We start from the raw sequence: 17,399 nt of genomic DNA on the forward strand, positions 1-17,399 counted from the left end.
TAATAGACCGTAAGTTTCTGTCCAACAAATTAAGATGAGAATCAGCAGCTGAACACCAGACAGGAGTACAATACTCAAAACAAGGTAAATTGAAAGAATTAAAACACTTCAGAATAGATTGATCACCGAAAATCTTGTAAGACTTTCTCAAAAAGCCAATTTTTTGTGCAATTAAAGAAGACACAGACCTAGTGCGTTTCTCAAAATTAAATTTGCTGTCGAGATTCACACCTAAAATTTAAAGAAACATTATCAATAATGAGATCTGGATGTTGAGGAGCCACTGTTCTTGACCTACTTAAAATCATACTTTGAGTTTTTTTAGGATGCAACTTCATACCCCATAATTTGCACCATGCACTAATTTTAGCTAAATCTCTATTAAGGGATTCACCAACCCCAGGTCTACATTCAGGGGATGGAATAGATGCAAAGAGAGTGGCATCATCTGCATATGCAACAAGCTTGTTTTCTAGGCCAAACCATATATCATGTGTATATAGTATGAAAAGTAATGGGCCAAGAACACTAACCTGTGGAACACCGGATATCACATTCCTATACTCACTATGGTGCCCATCAACAACAACTCAGCTCTATTAAAAAATCAATAATAATGCTAAGAAACGACCCACCCACTCCCAACTGTTTCAGTTTGAAAACAAGGGCCTCATGATTAACACGGTCAAAGGCAGTACTAAAATCAAGGCCAATCATACGAACTTCCTGACCACAATCAAGGGATTTCTGTACAGCATTGGAGATTGTAAGAAGGGCATCACATGCTCCAAGGCCTTTACGAAAACCAAATTGCAAACTAGGGAGTATATGATTACCTTCAGCAAACCTATTAAGACGTTTTGCCAGAAGTCATTTAAAAACTTTAGATAATATGGGAGTTATGGAAATTGGGCGGTAATCAGTGGGTCTTGAGCTACCACAAACACATTTACATAGAGGAGTAACATTACCAATTCTCCAAGTGCTAAAAGCTCCTCTTCTGGCTAACTTGTGCAAAATAACAGATAAATTTGGTGCTAAGAAATCTGTTTTCTTCATAAAAAACAAAGGAAAAATACCATTTGGGTCAACACCTCCATAAGCATCAAGGTCCATCAACAGTGCTTTAATCTCACGAGATCGAAAAGCTAAACTAGTTAGTGTAGCCTCAGGAAAACAGGAATGAGGAAGTTCAAGTTTTTCATTACTCTGTTTACTGTCAAAAACATCAGCCAAAAGGGTTGCCTTTTCCTTTGAGAGTGAGTGACTGAGCCATCTGGCTTAAGTAAAGGAGGAACTGTTGCATCTACACAAAAGAGTACAGATTTTAGGGTGGACCACCATCTATGTTCCTGATTTGTACCAGAAAGGGTTTCTTTTATGGTTAAATTGTACACACACACACACACACATATATATATATATATATGATATATATATTACATATATATATATATATATGATATATATATTACATATATATAAATGAGATATATATATATATATATATATATATATATATATATATATATATATATATATATGATATATATATATATATATATATATGATATATATATTACATATATATATATATATATATATATATATATATATATATATCACATATATATATATATATATAAATGATATACATATATATATATATATATATATATAAATGATATATATATATGTATATATATATGTATATACTGTATATATTTTTGGGCTCAGACCATGTCGTCCTGATGGAAGTTCCTATTAGGTAGCTTTCTAGGGTATATTTGACTAGAGTGATATTCCCAGAGAATTTTACCGTAAGGTATCCAGAATTCTAACTCCTGGAGCGACTATCCCTAAATAATCTCACAGGGATATCGCATAAAATCAGAGGACGTATTCTTGACACGTCACATAGCTATCTTCGCCCCAAACAGTATTAACGCTTCGAGGGGGATATAACGTCAAGAATCCGAAACGAGAATGAAAAGAGCCGCTCATAAGGCATCTCTCCTATTCCGTTTCCAGTGTATATCTGATGAAGGCGGTGGCGCCCTCTCTATTCCTTTTTCATGTAGCTCAACTACTCAATGTTTTCCCTGTGTTCTCTCGTTATTTTGGATTTAATTCAACATTTTGATGACTTCTGCCTCTAGGAAGTTGAGTATTATCTTTACTATGTATAAATGTAGGCTCTTGTCGTTTTGAATTAAATCAAAAGTGATTTTAACGTAAACAAGAGCTGTTGCCTACCGTAGGCATCCTGGATGCTATCGCTCGCTCATAAGGGTCAGTTAGTTAGCTAGAGCGACGTTCCCGGTTTGTTACGCTTTAATAATTTTGCTATTTAGCTACTCTAGAAATGCTTATATTGTTCGGTCAGTGTTAGCTCGGTGAATTCGACACGGGTCGAGGTACCAATCCTGCCTTTCATGAGGCTTCATAGCCTAGACGTCTGGCACTAGTACTTTCATTCATGGTATACGTTTTTCCGAGTGTTATTTTATTGAAGCTATAGGCAAATATTTTATACATTTAAGATATTGTTGAATTTTTTTCCAAGTTTGTATACGAGTGTGTTTCGGTGATTTAGGTAATCGATTCTCATCTTACCTAGTCTATTATTCTAGGTACAGTAGTATACTTTCGCACATCCCCGATTGTTCCTTTTCTCCTCTGGAGGCTAAGTTCAATCCCTCTCTCCCTCTGTAAGCCTTCGGCTTAATCCTAATGGGTCTATCTGTATAATAATTCAGGTATAACTATTCTAGGATATGTCTGTCCTGACCTGATAACCAGAGAGACTGGTTTTTTGGGTTAGGGCAGAACATCAGAGTTTCTAGTCTGTGGTCTGCTTCTTCCTAGCATAGAGAAAAAGTCTCCTTTGCTAGGTTAGGGGTGGACACAGGAAGCTTTGCTTCCCTAGTCCATGTTGGAAAGATTCTGTACGAGATGATTCCTTCCTCTAGTGGCCTAGCAGACTGTCCTGTGTTGTTTTTCTCGGGCTGGAGAATGAGTTTTCTCTGTTGCTTGGCGAAATAACTTCACCTATCTTTGTTCTGGTTGGGAGGAGGTTAGCAAGTATTGCCAATCTTCCTCCCTAATAGACAACTCATGGTTAGGATGAGCCTCCCTAACGGCTGAGTGTTCTCCTGCTAGAACGAAGTCTATAGGACCCTTTTCCCTTCCCCACCTCTCTTTCTTTTATTTTCTTTTAGCCATAGTCCTACTTCCGTACCTAGTATAGGTTAGGATGGAGGACAGGCTCAGCTCTTTGCCGGCCGGCACTACGTGTCGGCCGGCACAGACCCTTTATTCTTTGCAGAGTGAACCCCAGACCTCCCTTGGTCTCCCTTCCATGTCCGTCGGTAGAGCCCGGCAGACTATGGATTCTTTGGAAGCCTGAATGTTACATTCTCCCCTTCCATAAGTTCACTCTTTCTGGATGGAAGGTCGTATGGCATGCCGGCCTATAACCTTACATCCATACTTTTTCTCTGACTATTGTGTAGCACCCCTATCACGGCTGCCGGCTTGACAGCCGACAGCCGGGAAGGTAGAGGTTCTCTGATTCTTGGCTACTATCGGCGGCAAGGTTTTATTACCTTTGCCGGCCGGCAGTGGAATCACAGCCTGAATTCACTGGCCGCTACGATTAGTGGCCGGCAGCCGGGTTTTAGCGTTTTCAGCCGTCGGCTGGCAATGATTGCCGGCCGACACACAGTCGTGAATCAGTGGGCTGCCGCCTATTAGTTAAAGATAGTATATCTTTGATCTATAAAGGGGTAGTTGCCGGCCGGCACAATAACATGCGATGTACAGTAGTTGCTATATTCGTAGTGTAATACACACTGCATTAGTAGAAACTGCTGTACAGAGTTTGTGATAACACTAATGTTCTTCATCATACTTAATGTTATCTTGTACAGCCTTTTGTTGAGACCGTTCTTTATATAGAAAGTGAGTTCTTTCTGTATTCTTTCAATCCCGTATATTAAAACTACACATTAAATTTCCGTTTAGGAAATTACATAAGGTATTCTAGTATAGAATTAACCTTAGTTTTAATATTTTGGGAGGTTACAGCGATTGACTGAACAGGAAATACAAGTATGTGTCTTTCCTTCTTTCTTTTATAGCTTTTCTATATAAGCTAAATGTTTCAATATAAGTGAAAAGCCTTCACTTGATAATCATGGATTTTTCTTCTCTTTACAGGAGGACCATCTGAAGTGTGGGAGTGTGTTCTGTAATGTCCGCAGTAAGAACTTCTGTGGACATCATTATTGCAGGAGGCACGCAGCATGCACAGCCTCCAGAGGTGTTCTCCGCTATTGGGACGCTCAGGTTTGTACAGTTTGTTCTAACCTGATTACCGAGGCTTTTGATGACCCTAAGTCAACGGAGTCAAGGGATGCTGCCAGGGAAACGTTACGATCCTGGGTGAGGGGTTTTCAGAAAAACACCTCAGGTCCCTACCTTCCAAATGAGAAGATGAAGGCCTACCTTTTCCCTAAAGCTTCGGCTGATGCAATCATCCCCCAGCCTCAGGTGGAGATACCAATTGCACTGAATCCGGTAGATTCTGATGTCTCAGCCGCCCTTCAAGACATCCAATTGGACGATAGGATGTCGGAGGTGTCGGATTCTACTGAGAAGGACCTTCTAGGAGAAGGTCAGGAGGAGGAGCTGCTTCAGACTCCTCAAGTAAAAGAGCAAGAAATCGACGAAGTGTCGGTTACGTCGGTTCTGGACCCAGAACCGGTTCCTTCTACATCGTCTGCTATCCCAGATGAACTGGGAAGGACTCTTTCTTCTGTTGAGATGATCCAACAAATTCAAAGGAAGAATGATGAGAAGGAAGCTGAAATGAAACTGGAGTTACGTAGACTTGCAGCATCACGTGGGCCCCAGAGGTGGCTCACCGTGAAGGATCTTCCCTTGTGCTCGAATACCAATCCTTGGAGGTATGCCGAACACATGCCAATGACAACCGGGGAGATCGTGATCTCAGAAAAGTTGGGAGCAATTCCCCTGGAAGAAGTGGAATTTTGGCCCAACAAAGACTTTTATCTGGACTGCTATGCCCGTCTTAGGAAGGAGCCAACCTTAAAGGAGGAGACGGAGCCGGAGGTCATAGTTTTTGACCATAGTAAAGCTCAGATGTTACTATCGAGCTCGATGAAAGAGAGGGGCTTCACTAACTCAAAGGTGCCTGCCTTGAGTAGAAGCTTCCCTCCTTTGTGGCCTCTCCTACCAGAGCCTTTCCCTTCTTAGAAAAGGGATATAAGGCTGCCTTAAATGCGGTGGAGGCAGGGAAACCATGCCCCTCCTTGGAGGAGTGCAAGCCGTTATCTCTGACCTTGCCCTTGGACCAAGAAGACTGGAAGGACGTACACCTTACCTTCTCAGTCGGGAAACTAGAAGCTGATATTGCGGAACGCCAGTTCGGTGACGCGCTTCCAAAACTGTCGGAGGCTCTCTTGCGTAGAGAGCAAGAGACAAAGGAAAGACTTGCGGCATTGATGTCGTTGCAAACAACACTAGAAATGATGGCAAGTGACCCCAAGAACAGGACATGTTCATGGTTGTAGCCAAAACCCATCTGGCCACAGTTACGAAGGATTTCTAAAGCTTTATTAAAGCTAGGAGAGCCTGTAGAGAGTTCGTGTTCGCCTCGGTTGCAGTGAGGCACGAACCGAGGAAACTGATCTCCTCTCGTATTTGGGGTAAAGACCTCTTTCCCAATTGAAAGTGGTTAAAGAGGTAGTAGACAAAAGGCCTAGGCCATCCTCTCGGCTGGCTAAACCCTACCGACAGCAACATCAACAACAACTTCCTGTGACCGCGGTGCCTCAGAAGGTGGCACAACCTCCAACCACGTACCAGCCAGTACCTCAACAAACGGCGACACTGTCGCCAGTTCTTAACCCAGCCTCCGAAAGGCAGACTTCTTCCTTTCGTTCGAGAGCCAGAGGAACAGCCAGAGGTTCTTCTAGACGCCCTTCAAGAGGAAGGGGATCCAGGGGAGGACGCGGTCAAGGAGGCAAGGCCTCAGGTCCACAACGGCAGAAGTAGATACTTCCAGTAGGAGGGAGATTACAGCTTTTTAGTGATCGCTGGACTTTCAATCCCTGGGCCCACAGCCTAAATAAGAATGGACTAGGTTGGAGCTGGAGCAGTCCTCCACTTCAATTTCCTCAATTCTTCCAACACTCAACCCCCGCTCTGGAAGAATATGTCCGAGAGCTCTTAGTCAAAAGAGTAATCCGGAAGTCTAAGTTCATCAAATTCTAAAGAAAGCCGTTTTGTGTTCCAAAGGAGGACTCAGAAGAACTCAGAGTCATTCTAGGCATATGCTGTGTCTATAGACTTGTTTGACGCTTATTGGCACATTCCAATTATTCGTCACCTCTCCCTCTACCTAGGCTTCAAGTTACTTTGATAACTTTACGCTTTCAGAACCATGCCTTTCGGGATAAACATAGCCCATAGGTTTTTCACGAAGCTCGCGAACGCAGCCGTCCCTAAAGGGTCCAAGTACTAGCCTACTTGGACGACTGGCTGGTGTGGGCAGCATCCAGGACAGTATGCATGCAAGCTTCTAAGATAGTGATCCAGTTCCTGGAACATCTGGGATTCAAGATCAATATAAAAAAGTCTCGTCTTTCTCCAGCTCAAAAATTTCAGTGGTTGGGAAAATTTGGAGTCACATCGGCTTTCCATTCCTAGTAAGAAGAGGAAAGAAATAGCAGGATCTGTCAAGAGACTATTGAAATCCAAACGGATATCAAGACGCGAACAGGAGAGAGTGCTGGGCTCTCTACAGTTTGCTTCGATAACAGATCCAGTGCTAAGAGCACAGCTTAAGGATGCAACAGGAGGCTGGAGAAAATATGCATCAAACGCGAAGAAATGGCACCTGTCAGCAGTTCACATTTAAGAGTTCCCCAATGTGACAGTGGACGCTCCATCTAGGATTACACCTATGGAGTCAGAATGGTCCCTTGATGCAGGATCGTTCTCCTTCATCTCGAGTCAAGTCCCAGAGCTGCAGATAGGCCTCTTTGCGATGAAAGACAACAAGAAAATAGTTTGTTACGTGTCCCCTTACGAGGATCCGTTAGCGGAGGCAGTGGACGCTATGTCCCTGGGCTGGATCAGATGGTCCTGTATCTATCTGTTCCCTACGCACACCTCCTTTTGAAGGTCCTCCATATGCTGAGATCCTTCAAAGGGAAAGCTGCAATAGTGGCCCACAAGTGGCCAAATAGCGTGTGGTTCCCTCTGGCATTAGAACTATGATTAAAATTCCTTCTGCTACCGGATCCATCCCTGTCTAAGCGAGTACAGAAGTCGACTATCTTCGCTCCATCACAGAAAACACGGAACCTACATCTCATGATTTTCTCTCCTTAACGATGAGAAAATGATTCGGTGTTTAAAAGTCGGTTTAGACTTTTGAAGGAAACCAGAAGACATTATGATGCTTCAGGGAAGAAATAGCTATCCTTTGTCAAGGTGAAGAAACTGAAAGAAATCCAGACAGATTCCTATTTATCATTCTTCATTCTCCTTCATGAGAAAGGTTTAGCAGCCTACACAATTCTATTGTTCAAGCCTGCCTTGACAAATCAGATACCATATACCTTACAGGTCGACCTTCCTAACGACGTTCTTAATGAACTAGCCCTTCAGCGCTTCCAAAGCCCATTTGCTTGGTCATTAGATATGATTCCTCATTGTGTATAAATAATGAACAATGAGGAATGGGCTTGGAAGGTTTTGAATTTGTCATATTTCTGTTTGTACTCGCCTTGGGGGCCAGAGTTAGTGAATAGTGGCTCTCTCTACAGAGGAAGGCCACGTCCAGTTCTTGGAGGGAGAACTGATTCTATTTCCACACCCAACTTTTCTTACCAGGAACAAGCTACCCACCAACAGGTGGGGTCCCTAGAGAATCTGCCCTCTGGAGGAAGATGCATCTCTATGTCCAGTGGAGTGCTTAAAGGTCTATCTTCATAGAACTTCAGACTTTATGGGAGGACGGCTGTTCAGAAGAGAAACCCTGGGTTCAAAGTTATCTATAACTAAGGGCGAAATTCACCCGTGTTATTCGCAGAACGGATCCAGACAGTACACCCGTTAGTCATGATCCGAGGAAAGTTGCCTCCTCCATAAAATTTCTTTAATTATATAAACTTTGAACATCCTTGTTTGCACACCGGCTGGTAGTCATCCAAGGCGTTCTTTATGCACTATGCAAAGCAAGTGGAGCAACTTATGAGATCTGTGGTAGCAGCAGGTAGAATTCTTTAACCTTCTGTTCTAAGTCTGCAAAGAACAGTGTAATTAATTTGGGACGATTAATTAAGAGGGTGCGCGTGTAGTCACTGTATGTTACTACACGCTGAGCGATAGGCCACGAAAGAGTCCTTACGAACTGTTCCATTGACGACGGTAATCTATAGCATAATACGGACACTTGTGCCAAGCGTTTTTTACGCTAGTGTATGTAAACAGTATACAGACTATATCATTATTATTAATAATTCTATTGAAGTGGCAAATCTGTTTCCTAGTAGATGAAACAATATTTTCTGTTGACTGTTTTTCTTTATGCTTTTACGCATATCATCCACATTATATAATTTTATAAATGTGATCTGATATGTTTGTTTATGAAATTTTGATAAACTAGTTCATAATGAACCCTGCGTCTTTTTCACCCACACTCATTTTATTAGAAATGTACTGAGCATTAAGATTAAAATATGGATATTTTTATCATGGTATGTCTTTCGAGACTGTTCCCTGATTCAAGCAAAAGTCCACTCACTCTAACCCTTCCTTGGAAGGGTTGACGTGGTACCCTAAAGGGTTGGTGGCAGAGGCAAAATTTGATTCTATGCGGATACAACCATTATCCAATAGTTACTAAGAGTGGTCACTTTGGGGAAGGTGTCACAAATTCATTCTGACTTTGGCGACTCTTATACAAACTTTGCTTTATAATGTATAGGGCGAGACCACCATACAAGCTTGTCATTCTGTCATCTATAAGTTTTTATGTACTCCTCGAGACTTTTCCAGAGTCTAGTATGACTCATCCCTGTAGGGGGCAGGAAGCACTAACATAGTTCATGCTTAGATGAAATGATGTATGACGGTAACATCATAGGTCTCTAGGTCTAGATGGACCAGGAAAATACTTTCTTGAGAGTACGGCACTGATACAGTAATGCTCTGGTAAACTTCCATAAGGACGACATGGCCTGAGTGCAAAAAACGGATTTTGAGCGAAGCGAAAAATCCATTTTTGGGTGAGGTAGCCATGTCGTCCTGATGGACCCACCCTTCCTTTTATTGTAAAAGGGCTTATTGACCCCTCCCTATAATACAGTATCTGTACCACTCGTATATCGCTACAAGGAATAGAGAGGGCGCCACCGCCTTCATCAGATACACACTGGAAACGGAATAGGAGAGATGCCTTATGAGCGGCTCTTTTCATTCTCGTTTCGGATTCTTGTCACTATATCCCCCTCGAAGCGTTAATACTGTTCGGGGCGAAGATAGCTATGTGATGTGTCAAGAATACGTCCTCTGATTTTATGCGATATCCCTGTGAGATTATTTAGGGATATTTGCTCCAGGAGTTAGAATTCTGGATACCTTACGGTAAAATTCTATGGGAATATCACTGCAGTCAAATATACCCTAGAAAGCTACCTAATAGGAACTTCCATCAGGACGACATGGCTACCTCACCCAAAAATAGATTTTTTGCGTCACTCAAAATCCGTTTTATATATATGTATATATATATATATACATATATACACACACACATATATATATATATATATATATATATATATAATTATATATATTATAATTATATATATTATATATGTGTATATATATATTATATATGTGTATATATATATATGTATATATATATATATATATATATATATATATATATATATATATTTATATATATATATATATATATATATTTATATATATATATATATATTTATATATATATATATATATATATATATATATATATATATATATATATATATATATATATACACGTAAACATCACAATGAAACGTGATGCTCAGATGCAAAAGAACCACGAGGAAAATGAAAATATGAAATATAAGATTAAGTCCTGACTAGTTTAGTGATACTTCTTCAGAGTCCTCTTAAGAAGTACCACGAAATATCTATTTTTTCTCAATACTACTACTACTACAACTACTACTACTACTACTACTACTAGTAGTAGTAGTAGTAATTAATTGATGACATTGTATTTTAATATAATAGGGTAAAATTACTTGCACGATAATAACAAAAACATTGCAAAAAATGCCATTCACTACAACACAATAGTTTTATAACGAGCTGAAGGCAGGTTAACAAATCGAGATAGTTGTAAAAAAACAGCTGAAATTATTTTCAAAACCATTGGCGAATAAGCAGATGATTTGGTAAATTTACAGTTTCATCCATTATGTGGAAACTGGAATAAAAATATATTTGTTGCATCAGAAATAGTGTAGTTTCAACGAATTTAACGTTTATTTTGACTGCAAACCATCCGATTTAGAGATTTACTATGGAGTTAAAACAACAAGTTTTTCCAGAAAAATCAGTTTTTGTAACCATGTTTTTATTGTTTTTGTTGCATATTATGTTGTAATGCAGAAATACCCTTCTTTATCCCAACAATTATGGGGGACCCCAGGTGGGAACCGGGGTTTTGGGTGGGGGAGGGGGCGTCCAATGATATTTGCACTAATTAATGTTCCACCACCCCTCCCTCTATACCCCTACCTAGCCCTACCGGGGGGGGGGGGGGGCTCCGCCCCCCTGCGACCCCCCCTTAAGGCCACAGTGATTTTCGGTTCACTACCGAACCTAATAAACCCACCTAACCTAGCCTAGGGACCCTGTACCCCTACCGGGGGGGGGGGGCTCCGCCCCCCTTGCGAACCCCCCTTAAGGTTACAGTGATTTTCAGGGCACTACCGAACCTAATAAACCCACCTAACCTAGCCTAGGGGCCCTGTACCCCTACCGGGGGGGGGGGGAGCTCCGCCCCCCCCTGCAACCCCCCCTTAAGGTTACAGTGATTTTCAGGGCACTACCGAACCTAATAAACCCACCTAACCTAGCCTAGGGGCCCTGTACCCCTACCGGGGGGGCGGCTCCGCCCCCCCCCCCCCTGCGACCCCCCCTTTACCCCGGGCTAAATTTAAATATATATTTTGTTAAGTCACTTCTTACCTTAAATGGAACCTGACGATGATGATGTGGAAGGCTGTGGTTGACCCTCTTCTGAATCATCAAAAGCTACTGGAACCCGTTGTGCCTCAGATTGTGGAGGATACAGTTTGCTGGCCGTGATAAAAAAATGATGGAGCAGCTCCTCCTCAGGGTATTTGTGTATAAAAATAAAACGTGACAAATACTGCCTGAAGTATTCACAACGGTTACCAGGCCGTTGTATCCATTCCTTCAGCTCCCGCCAAAGACGTTCAATGTTTTGGGTATGGGTGTCGGGGTTTGAAGGATCCACAAAATTTTCAGAATGGTTCACAGTACGGTGATCGTATCCAAGAGACTGCAGAGAATTATAAGCCCGCCACTTATCACTAACAACAATGCTGCCCCGTTTAATGTACTTCTCAATTAAAGGGATGAGGGTAGCTGCATCACGCTTCCGTGGTGATGGGTCAATTAAAGGCACAATAAATGTTTTTTTGGGCTGCCTCTCAATACCCCCAACACCCATATGTCACTCAGAGGCCTTCCACGGTCATACTTCCGTTTTCCAAAATGAGATTCGTCAATCTCAACGATTACACCTTCACCACCAATAGCCTCTTGGTTATCAAAACTAAATTCAGTCACTTCTGAACAAAAGCTTCTCCAGTCTACACTAGTAGAAGGAGATATACTGAGGCCCTTAATTACAAAATGGTGGTCCCAACACTTATGCAACCACTGATTGACAAATAAAATTAATTTCCACGGGGGAAGGTGGGACCCGTGAAGAAAAGTTCCCTTATAGTCACTAACACTATAATTGCACAAACGCCTTTTCTTCGTTTTAGGTATTTTCACTGATTTTGTACAATACCACACATGTCTATCTTCACGGAAAAGTAAAGGCGAATCACATTTAGCACACGAAACACTTGTAGGTAACACTAAATGCTCTCGAAGAAACCGATTCACAATGTCTGGGGTACCATTATAATTACCATGAAATCGGCCGATCACTTCAAAATAAGAATAACGACATATATCGCACACCTGCACCGGAGGATCCATGACAGTTAAGTAACGAGAAAACTTAACCGGCAGGTTTCCAACCCAAAAACAAATGACAATCAGGAGTTTTTCCCATAATGAAATAGGAAAAAAACAAAATACTATCGGTTACAATGTTATATTGCACGAAAAACAGATCCTTGAAACAAGAATAAGAGACAAAATGAATCGTCCAATAATAACCCTTGAAAAGATCCCAGTAGTATTTTGATTGGAGGAGCGACATTAGTGGGAGGAGCAAATGCGCATTCAAGCAAATATTGTCACATTACGCAATGGGGAGTAGCCAAGTAGGATGAAAACAGATATACAAACTAACAAGAGGTACCTTGCGTGGCCATGGAAAGATATACACTAAACTTAGAAAAAGTCAAGACCTTCAATACCTGAAATAGTTTTTTCTCCGTAAGTATGCATTAGCGACAATAAAGTATTAAGAGGAAGTATTTGGTTATCACGTGCTGTACTAGGGAAACATATTATTATAATACATTTCCCATAATGGATGAAACTGTAATAATACCGATGATTTCCCCAAGAAAGTGAATGAGCTACCGAGGGAAATAGAATTGATTTGAAATTGTAATTACAAAGCCAGGAACTAGAGATTTTCAAATAAATATAATACTTCCCCAAAAAAATAATATGTCCAGTCCTTCCTTTACATTAACTAAATTCATGACAACCATGGACTAGGAGGCCATTCAGCTGCAAGAAAGCAGCGAAGTGGATATCATATCATATTCAAGGGATTACCTAAGAAATTACCTTAAATTTAGAAAAATTACCTTAAATTAAAAAAAAAATTACCTCAAATACTCATAAAACGCAAAACCATCATATCACGATTAACAAAAGCTATTTTGTGAAAAATCATCTAGATACATACACTATAACCGAATGTTTACATGATGAAAACAGTTACCTTATAATTACCTTAAAGTACTATTACTCTAGAAATTTCCTGAAATCAACCAAAATTACCCATTCTGGTGTAATTACCTTGAAAATGAGAACAGTGAACTAGAGGCAGAAAGCTTTGACACAATAAGTAGTAGACAAAGAGAGAAATAGACGGGCAGCTTATTTCACTACCCCTTGCTCGAACCTTTGACTGTAACATGTATTAATTGGCGTGGATTTTCATACCCTCAAATATGAACTAATTTTGAAGTCTCTGTGACAACGATTATCCAACTTATGGCTAGTTACGTCAATTGGACATTTTGCTAGACTGACCTTGACCTTTGACCTTGACCTTCCAAAAATTAACCAATTCTAGCATTTTACATAAGTTAATCCCTGCAAGTTTCAATACTCTATGATTAAAATTGTGACCAGGAAGCTGTTCACAAATACACAAACTGCGAGTTAAACAATCTCATTCAAACTTCATTGGCGAAGGTAAATCCAGATTTATATCGTAAAATTTACCAGTTTTAATTGGATGCAATAACTGATAATTACTCATGTCCACCTGTTGGTCGCTAACCTTAAAACTCAATTTTATAAACCAGAATATTTTTTAACGAATACAAGAACAGTTTTCACCTTAAATGGGTGGAAATGCTTTTAATATTTCCTCAGGTTAAGACGTCGAACCCCAAATCCTGTGGGATTTAACCTCATTCAGGGGGGGGGGGGTTTACCCTCAATGCGGGGGATTTACTCTCAATTCCGGAGGGGGGGGGGGGTTGTTACCCTCAATCTAGGAAGATTAATACTACTGGAGATGCCCTGGCTCTGAATTCTTTCCTGAACCCGTTTTACTGAGACCTTTGTTTATAGCCGATATCTATTTCCTTGAGCTATTTTATTAGCGATGGTCCCTTCCTGTGATGCTTTATTAAAAAGAAAAAAAATATTAAACTTGTTGCTCAACTTATTGGTTAATCAGTTACAAACTCCTTGGAATAATGAACAACAGTAAAGTTATTGACATTTATAGCCCTCTATGGATGACATTGAACACAGCTTGTGATAATCTCACAACTGTTGTTACAGATTTTTGCCTAAAGGCAGGCAGCTGATTTTTTTTCTTACAACCAAGAGCAGCACAGGAAGGAGCCATCGCTAATGAAAGCACAATAAGGGTTACCGTCTCTAAACAAAGGTCTGAATAGAACTGACTAAAAATTCCAAAACAGTGACAAAGATTAACTTGGGGGATCAAGAACTGAGAGTCTGAATGGTAAAGACTGGCTTCTCTTAATCCGAGTCAGGGCTTCTCCAGTTATTTTTCCTCCAAGCCCTCAATTCGGGGGAGATTTATCATTAATTCCGGGTTGGGGGTTTAACCTCCCAATCCTTAGGGAATTTAACCAAATCCTTGGGGGGGATTTAACCCCTAGTTTAACCCAAAGTCATTAGGGAATTTAACCCAGAGTCCTCGGGAGGTTTAACCCAGCGTCCTTTGGGGAATTTAACCCCGACTCTTGGGGTACTACTACTAACACCTTAATAATAGCAAAAATAATATTACAAAAACCTTCCCCGCCCCGTCTTTCGCAATAAAAACTGTACACGTTATTGTTTTTTCAATGAAGGCAAGAGGGTAAGGCTTTCTAGAGGAAACTGAAGACTTTCTTATTTTGCGATTGTTTCGATGTCGATGAAACAGTAGAGAGCAATACTCACTGTGAAATGTTAAATACTCCCGAATGAACATCAAAAAACCACCGTGGAGGTCCTGTAGAGAGTAGGGTTCCCCTGCTGTACAGGACTAGATAAGAAGCCCTTAATGTAAAGTAAAAATCGAGATTGTTGTAAAAATAACTAAAATTGCCTCTGACAACACTAGTAAAGGACCAATGTTTCTCCCAATAAAACGAACGTGTTTACGAAGGATATAAAATGACTATGAAATTGTAACAATACTAGGAATACAGGATTTCCAAATGCAAATCACATTCTCAAACCACAAATGTATGTTCAAAACTTTCTCTAAATGAACAAGTATAATAATGAAAGTCAATTATACTTTTAAATTAATAACACGTAATCAATTACACGTCTTATTTTACTATATCCACACCGCTAAGTACTGAAATAACCCCATTAATATACGAGCCCTGTTTGATAATGACTTAAATTATATTAAGAGATTAAGCCAATTAGTCAATTAGATCTATAATTCTAATTACATCAGTAACAACGTAATTACATCAGGAATTATTATTCTAATTACATCAAATAAATGAGTAATTAAAGATCAAATAAACCAATTATATATAAATCAATTCCTTGTATTGATAAAATAAGCCCGATTACGCAATATAATTAGTATAATACAGTATAGAGAGCAGAGAGATTTTACAATTTAAAAGTTAACAAAAACTTCAACTCTAACCAACAAGCTTTCTTACTTGAGGGTACACTCGGGCACACTATTCTATCAAATTTCTCTTCCTCTTGTTTTTTAAAGTTTTTATAGTTTATATAGGAAATATTTGTTTAGGTGTTGTTGCTGTTCTTAAAATGTTTTATTTTTCTTGTTTCCTTACCTCACTGGGCTATTTTTCCAAGTTGGAGGCCTTCGGCATATAGCATCCTGCTTTCCCAACTTAGGTTGTATCTTAGCAAGTAATGATAATAATTAAAGAAAAGGTGAATTTTCGTGGGCCACTGGGTACAACCATTAACTCACTTGTCACACCTTAATGACAGGTAAATACTTGACGTCGTGACTACCCGGCGACTACCATCTACCCGGTAATATATATCAAACGCTAATTAATGGACTAGAAACGTCTGCATTATATATATATATATATATATATATATATATATATATATATATATGTATATGTATATGTATATGTATATGTATATGTATATGTATATGTATATGTATATGTATATGTATATGTATATGTATATATATATATATATATATATATATATATATATATATATATATATACACACTCACACAAATACAGCAATTTCTATTTCACTGCCAGACTTTGGCTTCAGACATGTCATAATTCATATCTGGGGTTTGCTCAGTTTTAAAATTTTTTGCATTTTAATATAACCAACGCCATTCTGGTTAACAAATAAATTTAATTTTTTATCTATTGATTTGATAACAGCGATGAATAATCCTGCCAATAATGTATATATAGATACAAAATAAATTTCAGGAACCAACACTCAACTGACCTTCACACCTTCAGGGCTCGTAGGGAAGTGCTCTGAAAACTCTGAAAATTCCCACAGCCAATCAGGGGCCTCCAACAGAATCCATTTTTAAGCCAGTCTTTCATTGGTTTAAAATTTCGTTCTTTGGCTAAGATGCTTAGAAGCTGCCCTCCTATTGGCTAGACTCATCCAGTCAATTATGACTCAAGATGATATTTTCAGTTAAATTTTTTTGCATGGCCAGTGACAACTTCATTAGTATATTCGAAATAAACTAGTACTAAATTTATGTAAATGAATATGCCAAATTGGAAATTGGATAAAAACAAAATTCTTGTTTATAATAACGTAGCATTAAAGGATTAAAAGACCTTCTTGGCAAACAAGTCGATGTTTATGCTTAAACAAAAATACTGAACTATTGCATAATTCTTATAAGAGAAAATACTCAAATCTTAAATCATTAATTGAAAATAGATAAATTATGCATATAACTTTATAGCAATCTAGGATAAACTAACATATTATTGTTATTGACTAGAATTTATCATAGCTAATCTCTACAAAGAGAAATTTGTGGATACACACCCATTACACCACAGCTATGAAAGCGATACATTGAAAATATCTAGTCAGAGCTATTGAATAATATAAATAGAATATTTGATGGGAATTGAAATATAAATCTCCTTTTACGGCTAATTTTTTCGTTATCAATAACTGTACTCTCCTATTATGAATATGTCATAATCAAATATGACCACTCATAATAAAGTGAGTAAAAGTGAATGATACCATGTGCCCACCGAAAGTGGCATAGGTTAAAAACTGAAAGTACTTGGGTAGAATACATAATTGCTGCGTGTCAATACAACTACCTACCAAGAAGAAAATAA

The 17,399-nt window shown here is 39.2% G+C and overlaps 1 long non-coding RNA gene across 1 annotated transcript in view; it reads right to left on the reverse strand.

Moving 5' to 3' along the window:
- LOC137620156 (uncharacterized) overlaps positions 1-16,569 on the reverse strand; it is an 18,596-nt gene extending 2,027 nt beyond the window's left edge. Inside the window, exon 1 of the long non-coding RNA XR_011040004.1 lies at positions 16,525-16,569. This is a non-coding gene — a long non-coding RNA (uncharacterized lncRNA). The remainder of the gene's footprint in view (positions 1-16,524) is intronic.
- Between the last annotated feature and the right edge of the window lie 830 nt (positions 16,570-17,399).

This window comes from Palaemon carinicauda, chromosome 26, assembly GCF_036898095.1.
Source record: "Palaemon carinicauda isolate YSFRI2023 chromosome 26, ASM3689809v2, whole genome shotgun sequence".
Taxonomy (NCBI): domain Eukaryota; kingdom Metazoa; phylum Arthropoda; class Malacostraca; order Decapoda; family Palaemonidae; genus Palaemon; species Palaemon carinicauda.